Here is a 16,829-nt window from a genome sequence, read left to right on the forward strand (position 1 = left end):
AAACTCGATACACTAATACTCTGAGACTATGGAACGCCGGAAAGGGACCAATTTTGCTCTTCCAAGCCCTACAAATTTTAGGCTTTTGTGTATAGAGATATGCAAACGTATATATTATTCGTTGACGTTATATGTCGTCGCAAAACTGGCGAATTTACATAGGGCTCAGTCTGATTAAATGGCATGGGTTATTTATCGCCGAACAATTAATTCGCCGGCTAAAATCAACTGGCGACGTTGCCATACCGTGTAAACACTCAGTCAAGATAAAATTAACGAAGTTTCTAAAAAGGGAGAAAATACGGAAGTTATGATGCGGAAAGGTAAAAAGTTAACAAGATTTTTGCGCGCCTGATCCCGATTAAGTGCTATCGATTCTTTATAAAAATAGGGGGTATTTTCCTGCAAAATGCCTCGGCATTTATAAGCTAACCACTTTAGCTAAACTAATTATTATAGCGTGCATGGTTCGTACATTCTCCAAAAAAAGCACAAGGGCGTGCCAGCATCAAACGTTGTTGAGGTGAATCTGTAAAACGAACAACAAAGGGCGCCAATAGAACAGGACGTTGTTTGATTTTATGACTTCTGTGACACGAAGGAAAAAATCCAATTTAGTGGAAAATAAATCTAATACTGAGGAGGAACACTTTACGGTCTCTATGTCGTGACGTCATCTTGGCTATTAAAGAACCTTTTTTACTACCCTTCAAAAGGGGGAAATGTCTCATCCTGGTTTTTGAGGCTTTTTCTACAGGGTAATTTTTCTTAATATGTAACATACCAAAAGTTTCAAATTAGACTCTTTTATGAGAAACATTTGAACTGGTTGTTTCCGAAACCGGCGGTACGTCAAAGAGTTGGTCGTTTGTGACATCAAAAATGTTTCCGTGAAAGCTATTTGGTAAGCTTAGGCACGTACCCGTCAGATTGTTTTAAAGTAAAAGAGCCTAAACTTCAAAATTGGTCGAAACTTTCCGAGGGAATAAAAAAATGTATTAGAGAGACTGTAGTGGATTCTTGGATATATATAAGTTAGTAGGAAAGTTGGAAAGGTCGGATATATAAAGACATAAGTAGTTGGTTTCCGAATTGTGCGTGTGCTGTGGCGTTTGAGTTTTGAAGTAATAAAAAGTCTCCAAACTTTCACTTTTTGGGACAAATCCAATGTAGCTTCATGTTCAAGTATAACATAGAAAACCTGGGTCTTTTGACTTTATAGGGTGACCAGACGACCTACAAATTTAAACCCTTAGCGAGCACTGTTTATAGTTACATGTCACGACATTGTTGCTGTATACGTGTGTGAAATATTTGCTTCAAATGATGTACTCCGTCTAAAAAAAGTTTGTTTGAAAACAAAGACTTTATGACATTAAACGTTTTGTTTTGAAACCCCGCAAGTTAAACTAGTAAAAATAGTAGTAAAGCAAACTGGATTTTGCGATCGTTGCGGCTTTATTTTTAAAGGTATAAAATTAGCATTTATATGTATACCTGTGTTACCAAGAAGCAATAAAGGCAAAGTATATAGTTTATAATTTGATAGGAGTGTCGCAAAGTCGCCGGCATTATGTAGTTAATATCCAATATCTCGTATCCCGGAAAATGCAATGTTTGTCCAAGGTTTCCAAATTCGATATTCGCTAGTACGGGACGGATTTGCGGCTTGTGTTAAGGTAGCCTCTATCTCACATATGGTTTTCTCAAGGATATTGCACATCCGTTCTCCAGCTCTCCGAGAAAGATGCCCTCATATTTGTCAGGGAGGATCAAAAGTTAATGGGAAAGTTTCCTTCCGAAATTTCATATGTTGCGCCAAAAACTCAGTCGCGTTGACAAAACGATCGTGTTTTTAACGTAAATTCATCGAATGGGAGTTATTTATAACAGAAAGAATACAAATATCTCGGAATTACAGCTAACAACATTCTCTGGAAAAGAGCAAAGATAAAACGGATATAATAAATAAGCTAAATCACTCGAGAAGCACTCTTCTGGATGAAACTTGGAATGCATATTAAATCCGAGTAGGTACCTTTTTATTTCAGTATTTCATCGATTTTTTGCTAAATAGCTAGTGCGTGTATTAAAAAATCTACAAGTTGAGTACATAGCAGGAAAATTGCCTTATCAAAAATTTAAGATAAGCATTGTAGAAAAGCTCTTAGTAATCTAAAGGCGATTTTACAACTTGCCAAGCTAAAGCGCTATCGGGTCAGGGCTTAGAAAGGTTGCTCCACACAACCACTGCGTTATTAACCTTTGCCGAAAGGAATGCAGCCTTTTCAGATACGTCTTCCGACCTTTCCTATAGGTCCTGTATTTTCTTTTCAACTTCCCTAAAAGACATTTTAATGGGCAGCGGAAGGAGAGTTTCCTATACGGTCTAACTACACAATTCCTCTCTAAAAAAACTCACTTTACTACCAATTCATCCGGCGATAAAGAGATTAATTAAATGAGGAAGGTATCCTTAAATTAAATTATTAACCCTACCCATGTTGTGTAATAAAATAACTAATTCAATAAAAGGGGCGCTAAGGTAATTCCGGTTAGGAGGTTAGACAAGTAGAGTGGCAGTATTTAAGATAAGCAATGTGCTAGGGTCTAATGTAGAGGAAAGAATGGTTTCGAAGTAATTTCGTCTTTGATGGGGTTCTTAACTTTTCCTCTACTGTTTATTGCCAGTACTTTTGTTTTATTTAAGGATCTAGTGTAACACTTTATATTTACAACATTGTTCTCAAATAGACCAGTCAGTAAATATCTCTAAAGCTATAAAGTTGTATCTGGTGATAATGTAACCTAACCAATATTTTTAGTTTAGAATGTAGAAAATCGAAAATCTGTCAACTCAACGTCGTTTTGGCTGTGCATGAGAACCTTTCTGGAACAATATATAATTTTGAAAAAAATTGTTTTATTTTGTCTAATTTAAGGTCCTTTGACCTAAACGCCATTAGAAAAGGGATAAAAAATACTACAAAATGAGCCAAAACTCTCCTCTTTAGCTCTTCATGTTACCGGAATACTGAATCTCAAAAAGTACTTAAAAAACACCTGTATACCCTTATGGGACAAAATAAAAAATATACAGGAAAAAGAAGTGTTATACATTGTAGAGTGAGTAATGAGGCCTCTAATTATCAAATAAAGCACAATTAGTGAAAAAAATTAAGTTTGTCAAACTAAGCACGTCAAAAATTACCTTTTTGATCTTTTTGGTCCTGTTTATAAACTTTTTTTTCTCAAACTTTGAAATATACAGGGACGGAGATATTTAGCATCTAAATAGACTTGGGACTGGGGAATCTTGTTATATTTACCATTAAAATATAGTTCTACCTTGTATACAACTTTTATTATACAAACAAAACCTAAAAATCCGATCCTGGTCAATATTTGAAAATCCTGATAAAGAAAATGACGAACAATAATTTATGGTGGATGATCACCGGTCTCGAAAGTTATCGGTGGAATACGGAGTTTTAATCAAAACTTCTTTGTGTTATTAAAATTTTTTTCGATTAAATTTTTACAATAGCGAATATTTTCCGATGACAAATCTGCGCTCGGCTCTGTAACCAAATGAATTATGTTAAAAGTTTTAAATTAATTGCGGAAAATTCGAAAAGGAAGCAGAATGGAATTGCTAAAAGAAATTGTCGATTCACGACATTAGCGGCGCTATGAGAGTGAGCGGAACGACAGAGCTGTAATGGCCACTAAATATTTTTTTCTTTGACAGTTTCGTTAAAAGGGAAACTTTAAGTTGCTGCAAACTGGGTCCTGAAATTTATAAGAGGGTAAACTAGTCAAAGTTGGTATTTATTAGACGTGGCTAAATAATGTATTTCTACACCAAATAAGTACCTACTCTCACATACTTTTTGTGAGTTAAGGAAAAGTTAAGGAAAATAAAGAAAAGAGGTTGGAGATATCACTGATTCAATTGATGCACAATACCGAACTTTAACAAGTTTCGTGTCAAAATCAAACCGAGTTTGAAAACTCGTAAAAAATGTATTCAAATAAGTCGAATAAGTCCCTGCAAAAGTAGGCGGAAAGTTGGTTTATGTTAAAGGACAGGCAGAAATGCGGTTGACAGCCCTTTCGCAGCTGCCGCTGAAACCCTGAACTTCTTATTTGATATTCACTCTATGTCGCGACTATATGCGCCTTGTACACCGCTAACTTACCAAATATATTTTTCGAGGGCGATATTGTTGTTATAAGTTGGAATAACACCGTTTATGCGATGGTAAACAGGGGAAAATTGCTATTTTTGGATTATCCAAAGTGGTTAGTTTTAGGGAAAATAATATATAAGCCTGAAAAAGCCAGCAACACTGGATATGAAACGAGTTAGTAGAACAACAAATGGGGTTTTGGAACTGGAATTATTTCGTAACTAAGACAGCCAGAGGGTGTGGGTTGGGAATTAAAACTTTGCTAGGTTGCTTGAAATACTCGCTAAATTGAAAAGTTTTAAATATGCTTGAGTTTCGCAAAACGTATTCAACCACATAATAAATTCAGGTTGAGTGTGTTATTTACATGCTCATTAATATATTACCTTTTGAAAACTATTTCGCAAGTTTAATTTTCCTTTACGTGCTTTCAACTGACGAAATCTAAATTGCTTACATTCACTCCTGAGTCCTATTTTCATAACTAATTTCTTGCTAAAGAAAAATGTCAGCTCTATAGATCAAAACTAGGTCTAATTAATCTCAACATTTAATTAAGATCCTGTTTGGCTTTTCCATTGTTAAAACGAAGAGCGGGACTCCCAAAGTCCGAAAACTAACTTTCCTCTTAAGGTCTGTCTTTGCTGATGAATTTTCCTCATTTATATTTGCCGATCGGCAGACTCGAATAATTCACCCACCCCTAATGTCGTTTGTTTCTCTTTTAGCCCGGTTGTTTGACATGACTTCTTTTCAACCCAGATTTAAAATTTAAAAGGACTTTCCGTTTCAATAACTCCGGGCTCAAAAATAACTTACCCTTCCCCAGCATTAAGTCCGGGATATATTGACATTTTTATGCGAACTTTATACCTAGATAAAGGATAAGACCTCAATTTAAGGGAGGTTAACAGTCTCCCAAGTAATGTATAAGACTTTGTAACACCTCTATCTATTCCGTTTTACCAGAAAAATATTCAAATTTCCTTTAAAAGAGAATTTACATCCTTTTCAGGTAATACTCTTGTCGCTTAGAAATTCATTCCCAAACGCTTATCAGTAATTCCACATTTACATCTATAATACCTCGATAATTTCAAATTGCTAACAAGCAGCTTTTAATTAGTTTGTTAAGTTTAATTATTTGGTATGCACCACAATTTGTTGACTAAACCTCAAAAAATTGTGTATATAAATTTGTTTTCATATATTGGGGCTTACAGAGTTATTAATTTAAAATAGAATTAAATGTATACACAGTCGGACACAAATTATAAGTACCGTAATTGATTGCAGTATAAAAATGCAGTAAACATATATTGAAAATGGTAGAAAAATTTACACACTGTGTTATATGTAGGTTTGAGAATTTATTGTTGAATTTTTAAATTTCACAAAAGCAGTAAAATTGAGTAGATCTTTTTTTATATACCTATAACCTAGCCTAACCTAACCCCATTCGATGTGCACCATGATATTGCCGACTCTGGTATAAGTCTTCCATGGATGCATTTCCTATGGGTTTACCATTAACTATTTTTGATTATGTTCAAACTAGAAACCAGTTCCTAAATATCCACACTCGATGTTTGTTTTCATTTTATTCAGTTTTGTAACTTTATTTAGGTTTTTTTTCCAATAAACTAGCAGCTTTTAATCAAAAAAACTCATTTACCAAATTGGACTAGCAGCCACACCGAAAATAATAACGCCAATTCTTCATTTCCTTAAAAAATAATTCATCATTTCTTCTATTTTTTAAGAACTCGTTTAAGCAATTGTAACAATTGTTTCCATGTTTCCAACAACAATTTCCAATATTGAAGAATTTTCTTTTATTTTATGTTCAAAACCAAACAATTAGACAAATAGACAAAAATAATCAAGCTCAGTAATATGTGAATGTGTTAATCTATTGTGATGTTTCTTTGACCATAATGACATCAACACATCTTGGCCATGACGAATAAAATGCAAATTACACTTACTTCATATTTATTTGCACATTCATGTGTACACCTACTTAAAAATGTAAATGCTTGGCAAATAAATGGTTATTAGATTGTGTTAAACTAAGCACTTAATTATTAACTTTATTTCCAAGGAAAATATTATTTACATCTCTTATTTTCTACAGTTTTAATTGCCAAAAAAGGATTTTCGATAGTCTTTCACTGTTAACCAGCATCTTGTATACATTTTTGCTGCTTTTAATGAGGCCGATTGATTTTCCGTCTTAATTAAGACCCTGTCTTGTTTTGTGGCAACTTTATATTTCTTGGAAAACTGATACTTTAAAACTTAAAAGCGATAATTTTTGCTTGTTTTAATTAGTTGTAATTAAGCTTATAATTTTGGGAGGAAAAGTTATTTCGCATGATTGACATTTAAATGAATAACAAAGCTCATCTGTCGTGACAATAAGATAGATGATAAAATTCCCAGTCTTCCGAAAATGGAAATTTCCAGAGGGCTTATTAAATTGCTAATCTTATTACGAGCGGTAGTTTCCGACAAATAAACTGTCAAAATGGAATAATTTTTTTTTCCTCACCGTTTTTGTTATTTTTGGGGCAAAGCATAGACAAATGGGCTCTCTAATGTGAGCCGACAACTGCAACGTTTTTGTTTATTAAGGGTTATATATAGAAGGAATTTCGCTGGTGAAGTTTTATCAACGCCGACAAAGAAGGGAACGAGCCTCATTATCGGGGGAGCTAAATTTATACGGAAGGGTTAAATATCCGCAAACTTAATACAAAGAATTTATTGAGAGTCAATATTCCGCAGAAGGCAAGTGAGCGCATAAATAAGCCACCGAGACTATTACGTACATAAGAAATAGCAGTCTCCTGTATGTAATTTCTCACTGTAGAATTCCGGAAAGTTGGTATATGAGGCAACCTGAGGTTTCATAAACTTTAATCACCGTGAACCAGTGAACTGTCATAACAGTCTGCATAAGCCTCCACTGCCATGCATAAATTTCTTACAAAGTACTTTGGTCATAAGACGTAAATGACATATTTATGATGCCTGATATTGGAATTATAAGCTTAAGCTCAAGTAGGGATAGGATTTTCATTTATTATTATACAGCAATTATTACATCAAAGCAACTACATTAGAGTAATCCGAACGTAATTTGCCAAACAAGGTAGTAAATTTATTGACGACACAAGATCAGTAATAACTTGCATTCCTGGTAATAGACATAGGGGTAGTTTTAATTTCAGTCTTCATTCCCAGTAGTAACTAACTAGTCAAACATTAATCGAAAATCTAATTACTAGTTCAACTATATTACATACAGTTAACGTGCTTTTACAATGTACATTTTGATTAAGACTTGAAGTTTAATGCAGTTTAGGAGTGGTAAGTCAGCAATTCAGTTTGTTTAAATATACGTTATGAAATTGGAGTTTGATTTAATAGTAAAAAATAGAGTATTATGTATGTTAATTGTATTTAATTATATATCTTGCTAATCACAGTGACAAGGTAGCCCTTTAAAAACATGTTATGGAAAATTTTAATTTAAAAAATGCCAACATAAAGGTGGTTATTCAGATTTGAAGCCACACAATTTTTTGAAGTACATAATTAAATACATCGTACAGTACTGAATAAGAAGATTACAGGAATTATTAATTATCGAAGATGTCGTGCAATTTCCGTTTCCTACTATTTAATTAATTTCGATTTCTATCCAAGAAACCTTTTAAAGACATTAATGTTCACACTCCATAATTACTTGAATAAAGTAATCACGGATAATTTAACTCTTGGAATATTAAAATCGATGACGGTCCCATTTTGAATTTAAAGTGCAGTTGAAAAAACAACGAACAATGTGCATGAGTGAAGACAAGCCATACGGCACGGGTAAGTCTCTCGTCTGGCACTTAAAGTTATTGAAGCTAACATCTCACAGTTTGCGGCAGTATTATTAAAAGCAATATTCGCATAAAAGAAAAGGGAGCTTCACTGACTAATTTCATCGGTATAACACGATTTTCGCCCCTTATTATCTACCTTAATGTACATAAGAGCTCTTCGCTTTTCATTTTGGGTCTATTGCTTCTCGGTTTGTGTGTTATCTTCGCTGGGTGTTCTGCGGTTTCTGTACATTTCGAAGCCATTTCCAGCAACCCGATATGCTCCTTGCCACTTTGCAATAAGTAATATGTGTTTTATTAACTATCATTATCCATTATGGAGCGAGAAAGGGGCAAGTGTAATTTTACGTTGAGTGCCGCTTTTAGCTTACCTTTCCGTTCTGATTAAATTTTACCTTGTTGTTCCCATCAAAAATATTCCAAGGGGAGGATATAACAAGCACGTTACTCAATTCCCGATTTTAATTAGGGCAATTTAATTTGAAGCCAAATTATTAGAATATAGTGCCTCTGCTAATAACAGCCGCCAATTCGATCCTGGGAATTATTATTAATTCTCACTGCTTTACATAACCACCGCAGTCATTTACTTGTCTGGCTATAAATTATTAGGTTCTCTGTTTTGCCCTTATGTTGAGGACCCTACATGTATTAATCACATTTTATAATGTAAAGAAGCCACTTTGTCTTATCACGTATCCCTTTTAATCAATCACTGGTGATGTAATCTAGGTAACAGTTTGTTATTTAGTTTCAGGAAATTTTGTATGAATCATAGCAGTAAAACTTGAGCATATGTAAAAAGGAAAAGCAGTCAGTTGAACCGGTTCATGAATATTTAGAATTTCAGTTCGCCTTTTATAGTTAATTATAGTTAGTTCCCTAGCGGCTAGCTAGAACCGTTCATTTCGTGCATGCAATTCAGAAATCCGCAAGACCAAACTCGTCCTGGTTTCTACTTCATATGTTATGAAATTCCTCAAGAGATGCTTTGCGCAATATACTAATATTTACCCTAAAGCAAAAACACACATATTTTAATAAAATAAATTCGTTTTAAGATTTCTTAGCGAACTCAACTGTACCCTCATGATCATCCCAAAAGAATGAATTCCGTCCAGGGTTAAAACACTATCAGCTAAACTCAGTCCGCATCAATATTAGAACAGGGAAGGGAATGAATGCATTTATATTTAAATTCTTTTTGACTTTTCGCTTCGCCCTGCTCCCTAAAGCCTCCTTGGAGTCTCACTATTTTTCTGGCAGTTCTTTGAAGAGAACGACACATTTTAAAGTGCCCGCCATGTTTTACTAACTATGAAATAAATGCCTTTAGTGTTTTGCTTACTTTCTTTGCTCCAGTCGAAAGTTTTGACTTTAGCTTCTCGATTCCATTAACTTAGAAGATTGATCAGCTTTTGGAAGAGTTTTTATTGATATTTAGCTATTCGCTTCAAAGTTAACTAGACGTTATACTAGTTTTATTGCTTGGTACTAGACAACGTAGATTTATTCGTAAATATTTAAACGTCAAACTTTTTATTAAAAGTACGCCTTAGCAACACGGTCGCTTTTATTTCTGGCGGAATAAACTTCCACCTTTCGGCTTATTCTTGGTTTTACAACCATAAAACAAGGATGTTATTTGGAACAATAATAAAATAGGGGAAATTTAAGGAAACGTAATGGCGTAAAAGATTAGAACTAAAAAGCATGAAATTGCAAGTTAAACGAAGTAATAACTTTCGTCACGATTTCTTGGTTCTCCCGCAAAAAGTCGATTCCTCTAAATATACTTCATTACCGCTTGGGCTTTGTCTGTCCCTTAACGAACGATCATTCTTATCGCAAATGAGATTATCAAGCTTATTACGTTCATTAGTTAGCAGCATTAAGGATTCTTCTTTCAATGCTATTTTTATTATCGATATCAATTATTTTTTTCATTGAATTATTTTCCAGTAGATTCAAAAATAGTACCACCCACCACAAGCGAGACTGAAGTTAGATATGTTACAGTCAGTGTATATGCAGAAAAGTTTTCCACTGGAAAACTAAAATATTGTGTTATCATTAACAATGCATTATACCGAAATAACAAAGTTAAATTAGTATATACGTTCAGTTACATTAGAAAGTTTTAGTGCAGTTGATACAATCTGTTTTCAACGGTGTTAATGCGTTTTGATTGGATAAAAAAGTATTATTTGTATTTAAAAAATAAACGACATTTTAATGCCGACAAACCCCAGGCAAAAAGTAAACTCCATTTAAATAATTTTTCAATCAATCTGGATTGCTTATCAGTTTTCGAAGCCCGTTCGACAAAAAAATCTGAAAAATTGCCGAAGGAGGAAATTGATAAACGCGAGACTCTCACTGCCACCATGAATTTAAAAGAGACTGCTAGTGACAAATTGATATATCAAATCGGCAGATTTTCGCAACAGTCAGATTTAATTTCCTGGGAATAATTCGCTAAAGTGCCTTTAAGCTTTGGCAAAACTTTCTTTGCCACTTTGTTTCTATTAATTTCTGCGACTGCGAAAACCCAATTCCGCTAATTATTCATCGTTGATTAAACAAATCCCGGCTGAACTAAATTTATCTGATTTACAGTCGCGGCCGAATACCTGCAACAGCCCTTTGAAAATTCTCATCCCGGGGCTGTTCTTTAGAATTGCAATGAAAATTTTCCGCGCACAAAGCCATTTATTTAACTTTGTAAGGCCAATCTTGTTGTACATTGATCTTTGTTGAAGTGTAAACTAGGACAGTTTCTATAGTCAACCGTTACTACAGAAAACACTCTACATTTACTATTCTGCTTTACAATTTACGCAAAAGTCTTTTATCGATGGGTCTGTATCTAAGTGTTAAAAGAACCATATCTCTTCACAGCCTTATCACTTTTATTTTCGGATGAACAGCCATCATTCACAGAAGCCCATCAGACTAAACAGAGGCGAATTTCATGCGAGGCGTATCAGCCAACTGGGAAGCAGTTTTTAATAAAGTTTTTTCTTACTCGGCAGGACAAGGGTAGACGTAAACCTACTTCGAAGATTAAACTGATTAAAGTTTTTCCCGACAAAAACTATTTTCTCCGTCCAGCTTTCAGATAAATAATTTTTCAACCATTCATTATTTCACTTCCATGCGGCTACTCGTAGCTGTAACTCTTCATTCCCAAACTAACATTACTGTCCGCAGTATAACAAATTGACAAATTATTATTGAAGCGCATTCCGCAGTATTTCCACTAAATTGCGAATATCTGGAAGATCACTATCAACCCACATTAATAAAATTGTGCAGAGTTTTTATCATGTAGAGTAATTAAATACCTGGAATGTTGGGGAGAAAATAATATTTGTCAAGATTCAGGACATTCCATAAAGGACGTTGGGCGATACAGTTAATTTGTTTTATGATATTTTGTTCTCCACCAGAATAGCCAATTATTTAACTTTTTCTATTTTACTCTACAGGGTGTTTACTTTTTGCAGTCTATTATGAATAAAAAAGGCTTTGTTAATTAATTTGACGTTGTTCAAATTGGAAACCTGCTTCAATGCGTATTTCTCGTTTGGAATGATTGTTGAACTTTGGAAAATGTTTCTAGAGGAAAGTTTCCTTGCTTTTTAAAAAGCTTTGCCAATTTAAAGCAAAACTTAAATGTAGTGAAATTGTAAGGAATTAAAATTTGAAACAATTCAACAGCACAAACCTTGTGTGCAAAATGTTCAACAAATATCATCCCAGAGCTTGTATGTGTTGCGTCAATGTATAAATCCAGCTTTATAAAAAAGCACTATTTTGAGGTGTCAGTTTATAAATAATCTACAATAAAATTGCATTCAATGAAAATAATTCATGATACTGGTAGCTCCATTATATTATATTAAGTAATTAAGACACCTGTTGGACATTATATAAAACCTCGATATCCTACCAACAATACAATTTTTGATAATCTTCAGGTAAATTTGCTCACTTTGTGAATAAGTAAATGTCTTGAAGACAACTGTATTGATAAAGCCATTCTGGTATCACAAATATTTTATAACCAAGTTCTTGTCTTTTCTTACCAAGACAAAAGAATTTTCTGTAACTGGTGAAATCTAGAACAAAATGACTTCCAACTTGTTATTATTTTGTCTTTTTCTTTGCTATCTAGGTTTTGTGTGAGCAGCAAATATGGAGGGTAGAAAAGTAATTTTGTACTTACACTAGCTCAGACTGTGTCCCTGATGAAAATGACCCTTTACCAAATTACACAATTTTTTTATTGTAAGATATTGATAATTAGAGCGAGAATAATATAAATGTGAGTGAAACAGAAATAAAATAGGGTTTACTGAAGCTATGTAAAAGATAGTGTGGCGTTGTTAAATCAATAAACTGAACAAAGGCAGTTTTTAAGGTTGGTAATAAAATTTGTTTCCCAAAGGCCTCCTCCATATATGCGTGCGTTTGCTCCATAAATAAATACTCCAGGCAACAATAAGTCAAGGCAGACGATTTCATTTATTCTTGATTAGCCCTCAATATGTCAAAATGAATTAATTACTCCGGTATAATAATTGTTCCGAGGCAAATATCGAGCATCCACGTTGAAGGAAAAAAACTGTAGCGTTTCTATTTGAATTTGCAATTAAAACTATCAAGCCGTTATCTTTTAACATGTTGTTCTGGAGATTTAACACAAGAAAAGGGCTTTAATGGAAATAAATATTTCCAGCAGACACGCAATACTTAAAATTTGTTGCTAGCGTCTCTATTTATAATTTCGGTTTTTAAGTTGGAGTAAAATATTTTGTAATATATTGTTAAGATTGTAAATGATAATAACAAAAATTTAGGCAAGGCTTTAAAAAGTGTTTAATTTAAAGCTTTCCACAAATGTTGCGGTTTTCGGAAGCCGCTGCCCGAAATTCAAACCTGAACATTCCAAACAAATATTTGCATAATTCATTTGTCCGGGATATTAATTTAATTAATTCTGTCTGTATCTGAAGCAAATTCCCGCTTTTAAATGACCTAGCCTGTTTTCCTAAAATCTAGGTAATGCCTAACCTTAATAATTTAGCACAGACTATAAATAATAACGTCCATGATTTAATGGAGCTCTACCGTAGCTGAGCGCTCAATAAATACAAAATTTCTACGGTTTCTAACTGAAACCAAGAAGTTAACAACAATCCCCATAAATTGATTAACATGGAAGTTTGTAACTGGAAAGTATTCAGTTACACTTATTCACTCATTCATGCCAAGCCAAACAATTTATGAAGGAGTGAAAAACCAGGAAAAATAGGCATAAGAGGTCATTCAAAAAGCACTCGTAAAAGTTTGAATCACCTCCATTCGCGCGGAGGTAACTAGGTCTAAAAAAGTTATGATTGATTTTCGCTCTTTTTTTTTATCTGGCACGTTCAAAATCAACATTGACGCTCAGTAATCCAGTTTAAATTGCTCAGAAATCTAGCCAGCAAACTCACCCAGTAAAGGAAAAAATTTTGATCACTGACAGTTTCAACTAAACTTAGTTCACAAGTAGCGCGACGAAACACGTGTTTACGAACCGGGAGCGCAGCAGGATTTCAAGCAGGATCCGTCCGCGTCCTGCAGGCTTCGTTCAACTGCCGGTTTGCGTTGGACGAAGGACTAGAGTCCTGAAAGAGCGGTGGTGGGGAGCGCATTCACAAGACGGTGTCCTGCTGGTCACTCGGCTGCCGAATCACCTGCTTGGCTATTGTCCTGAATTTAGCTTCATTTCCTAACACGACGTTCTGTTCTGGATTACTCTCACAATAGATATCTCCAAGTATTAAACAAACAGGTCACGGAAACCCTTTTGCCAGACTAGTAGTTGGATAGCAATAGTACACCAACAAGGATAATTGGAGCAGCTTTTTTAAAAAAAGTTAAGTGTCTCTTAGGATTATTATTTAGTAGCAAAGTAATTATAGAAAGTACGCCTGTAAAACCAAAAAGCAGGAAGACTGTATTAAGAATAAGAAAGGAACGTCCTATGGAAGAATCACCAAAACCTAGTTTTCAATCATAAAGGAAAAGACAGTTCCAAGGTGAATATTAGCTTCCCAAGAAAAAAATTCTGATCTTCTTTCCATTACAAATATACAAGGTTTCCTTCTCGATGAAATCTTTTCAGAATTCGCTTAATTTTTGCCATTGAAAAGTACGACTTCCCGTTTAAAGTAATTAAAATGTATCATAAAGGTTGTTTAAAATGATGTACAGGGCTGGTCCGTATATTCGACAAGAATCAAAGAAATTATTTAGAGAAAATATTTTCCAGATCTGTTCCTTTCATTACACCATGAAAAGAGTAGCATGAAATGCGTTGATCCGTTCAACTTTTCAAATATGAATTAAACAATCAAGAGGACTTCCTTCACTGAAAATCCTTTTATTAAGTAGCTTGAAAATATATCAGCAAATTCAAAACAGCCCTTTAATGTTCTTTTTGCCAACTAGTTCAGAAAGTTACCCCACATTAGGACTTTTGACATTATCTACAGAATAATTCAGTGTTAGCAAAAATTTTCTCCAGGAGGAAGGACTAAATTTCTTTAGAAAGGACGTAGGATGCTTTGCTTTATCTCTCTCCTACTCTAAATATTGCTTAGAGAAATTTGAATAATGAATATTGATACAATTAACACAATATACTACAAAATCGCTTTCTGGTGGGATATGTGGATTTTCGTTACTAGGAAACTCTTTGAAACAAAGTGGTAATTAGGATGGAGAATTAGCTTAACCAGCAACAAATAATGAATTCCATTGTGTGGAGCCAAAGAGCTCCGTCACTGATATTTAATTGACTCTACATTCGGCTTAATGAAGTACGCATTCGGTCTAACACTGACCGATTTCTCTGTACGAGTGGAAACGGGACGGACTAATGTGGAAACCAGCCAAGGAATTTCCACTGTTTGACTGGAATTCGGTTTTCGCCTCTAAGGCTATGTTATGCCGAATTCCGAATAGTACAGGATTAGAGCAATTCTCTAAGTGGATTTTGCATTTGAGATTCCCTCACGCGTTATTAAATGGATTTGCAGGCTTGATAGTAGCGCATTTTTCAGGTGAAAGGTCTTTCTTCAGTTTTGTTGTTAGGTTCGCCAGAAAACCAATATAGAGGCGGCTTTCCTTGGTAAACAGAGCAAAACTTCTCAGCTCGTTAATGTAAAACTTTTATCTAGGAAATGTTTATACGGTTCCACCACAAGCCGGGCTTATTTGCCTAGTTTTGGTATTTCGCGAAAATGCAATTTTCCCGTCCTTATATTAACATAAACCAAGGAGCAACGGTTAAGACCTGCACGAGCATTATTTGTGTAGTAAAACCTTGCGGCGTCATTGCTGGCTTGCTGGTGCACCATTCTATTTAATTTATGACCTAAACGAGAACATTCGTCTCTAATACCAACGTTTTGTTTCAAAAACGAAAACAATTCTTTCGTTCTCTCTGACAACTGCAACGTTTTCACTCGCAAACACAGAAACTTGATTAGATTTGTGTAAAAATAATCTACTCTACGTCACTCTTTAAATACTCTAGCAGTAACCACTTTGAGTAGCATGCCTGTCTGTTTATTTTCGCTATTTGAGAATTAAAAAAACATTTTCAGAGGTCATATATGAGTATCTGGCATGTAAACAAACAACTAGCCAAGAAATAAAACCACCAAAAATCAATATGACAAAGCCACTGGACTACGTTCTCTTTTAGAGCTTCGACCCAAGGATTTTTCATTTGAGACTTGCTTTCGAGTTTCGGTCAACATATCACTCTTTTAAAGGATTTTCAATGCCTTTTTTTCTTATTTCAGCGTATTTATTGCAAGCAGATGACTGCTGGTAAATAAACTCGATCCTACGGGTTAATAGTAGTTTCGAACAGTTTCGATATCCTTTTTAATAAAACGTCGATTTACTTAATCGTTCCTTGAATAGCTCTATTTCGGCGAACATTGCTTAATTTGTGTATTCAGCTCTGACCCAAAATGAATTCCTTTTAATTACGTCGGTTAGATGCCATTACTCCATAATACCTTTTACGGTTGACGAGGGACTTTTATTAAGCTATTCCTCGATATTATCACCCTCACGTGTCCACTGTATCGCTATTACTAAATTTTCATTTATTAATCAAAAAGCATTACTTTTAATCGCATTAAATGAAACAAACACGATTTAATTAAAAAAAAAACAACTTACCCTCAGCATCTTGAGTAGCGTAGGTTTTCACTTCCAAGCTTCCAAACTTTTCTTCTGAAATACAAAAAGAAAGCATTATACACGGAAAATAAATTATTTGAAGTGCTTTTGTGGCCTACATATCTCAACTTATCAACTTCAAACTTGACAATTTAAAACATGAAAAAATTATTATTATGGTGATCACAGTTAATTTAATCATGAATCTGTCAATAATAATTAAGCTGTCAAATTTGAAATTATTATAATTTTTATTCTCATAATCGGACAGTTAAATCCTCTTGCTGAATGTTTCACTTTTTAGTCACAGTAAAACTTCCTGGATAATTAATTTTAATTGACTTTTACACCTTTACAAAAACTTTTAAATTATTTACTTGTTAAGAACTAGTACCTAACACTGGCAATTAGTAGAATAATAGTGTTGTTGGAGACTTCTGAAGCATTAGAGCGGCATTAATTGGTGCGCAAAACGGAAAATCTC

General features: G+C 34.2%; 1 protein-coding gene across 11 annotated transcripts in view; it reads right to left on the reverse strand.

The window, feature by feature from the left end:
* Positions 1-16,395, reverse strand: part of LOC145738903 (agrin-like) — a 79,761-nt gene extending 63,366 nt beyond the window's left edge. For 9 of the 11 annotated variants that reach the window (XM_081994051.1, XM_081994054.1, XM_081994049.1 and 6 more), the window contains exon 1: positions 13,597-13,734. The gene's annotated coding sequence lies outside the window, so the exon portion shown is untranslated. Of the gene's footprint in view, positions 1-13,596; positions 13,735-16,345 lie in introns of those variants that run through there. The other 2 variants (XM_081994057.1, XM_081994056.1) reach the window with 1 other exon arrangement.
* Between the last annotated feature and the right edge of the window lie 434 nt (positions 16,396-16,829).

This window comes from Ips typographus, linkage group LG16 (assembly GCF_016097725.1).
Source record: "Ips typographus isolate SLU linkage group LG16, UJ_Ityp_2.0, whole genome shotgun sequence".
NCBI classification, from domain to species: domain Eukaryota; kingdom Metazoa; phylum Arthropoda; class Insecta; order Coleoptera; family Curculionidae; genus Ips; species Ips typographus.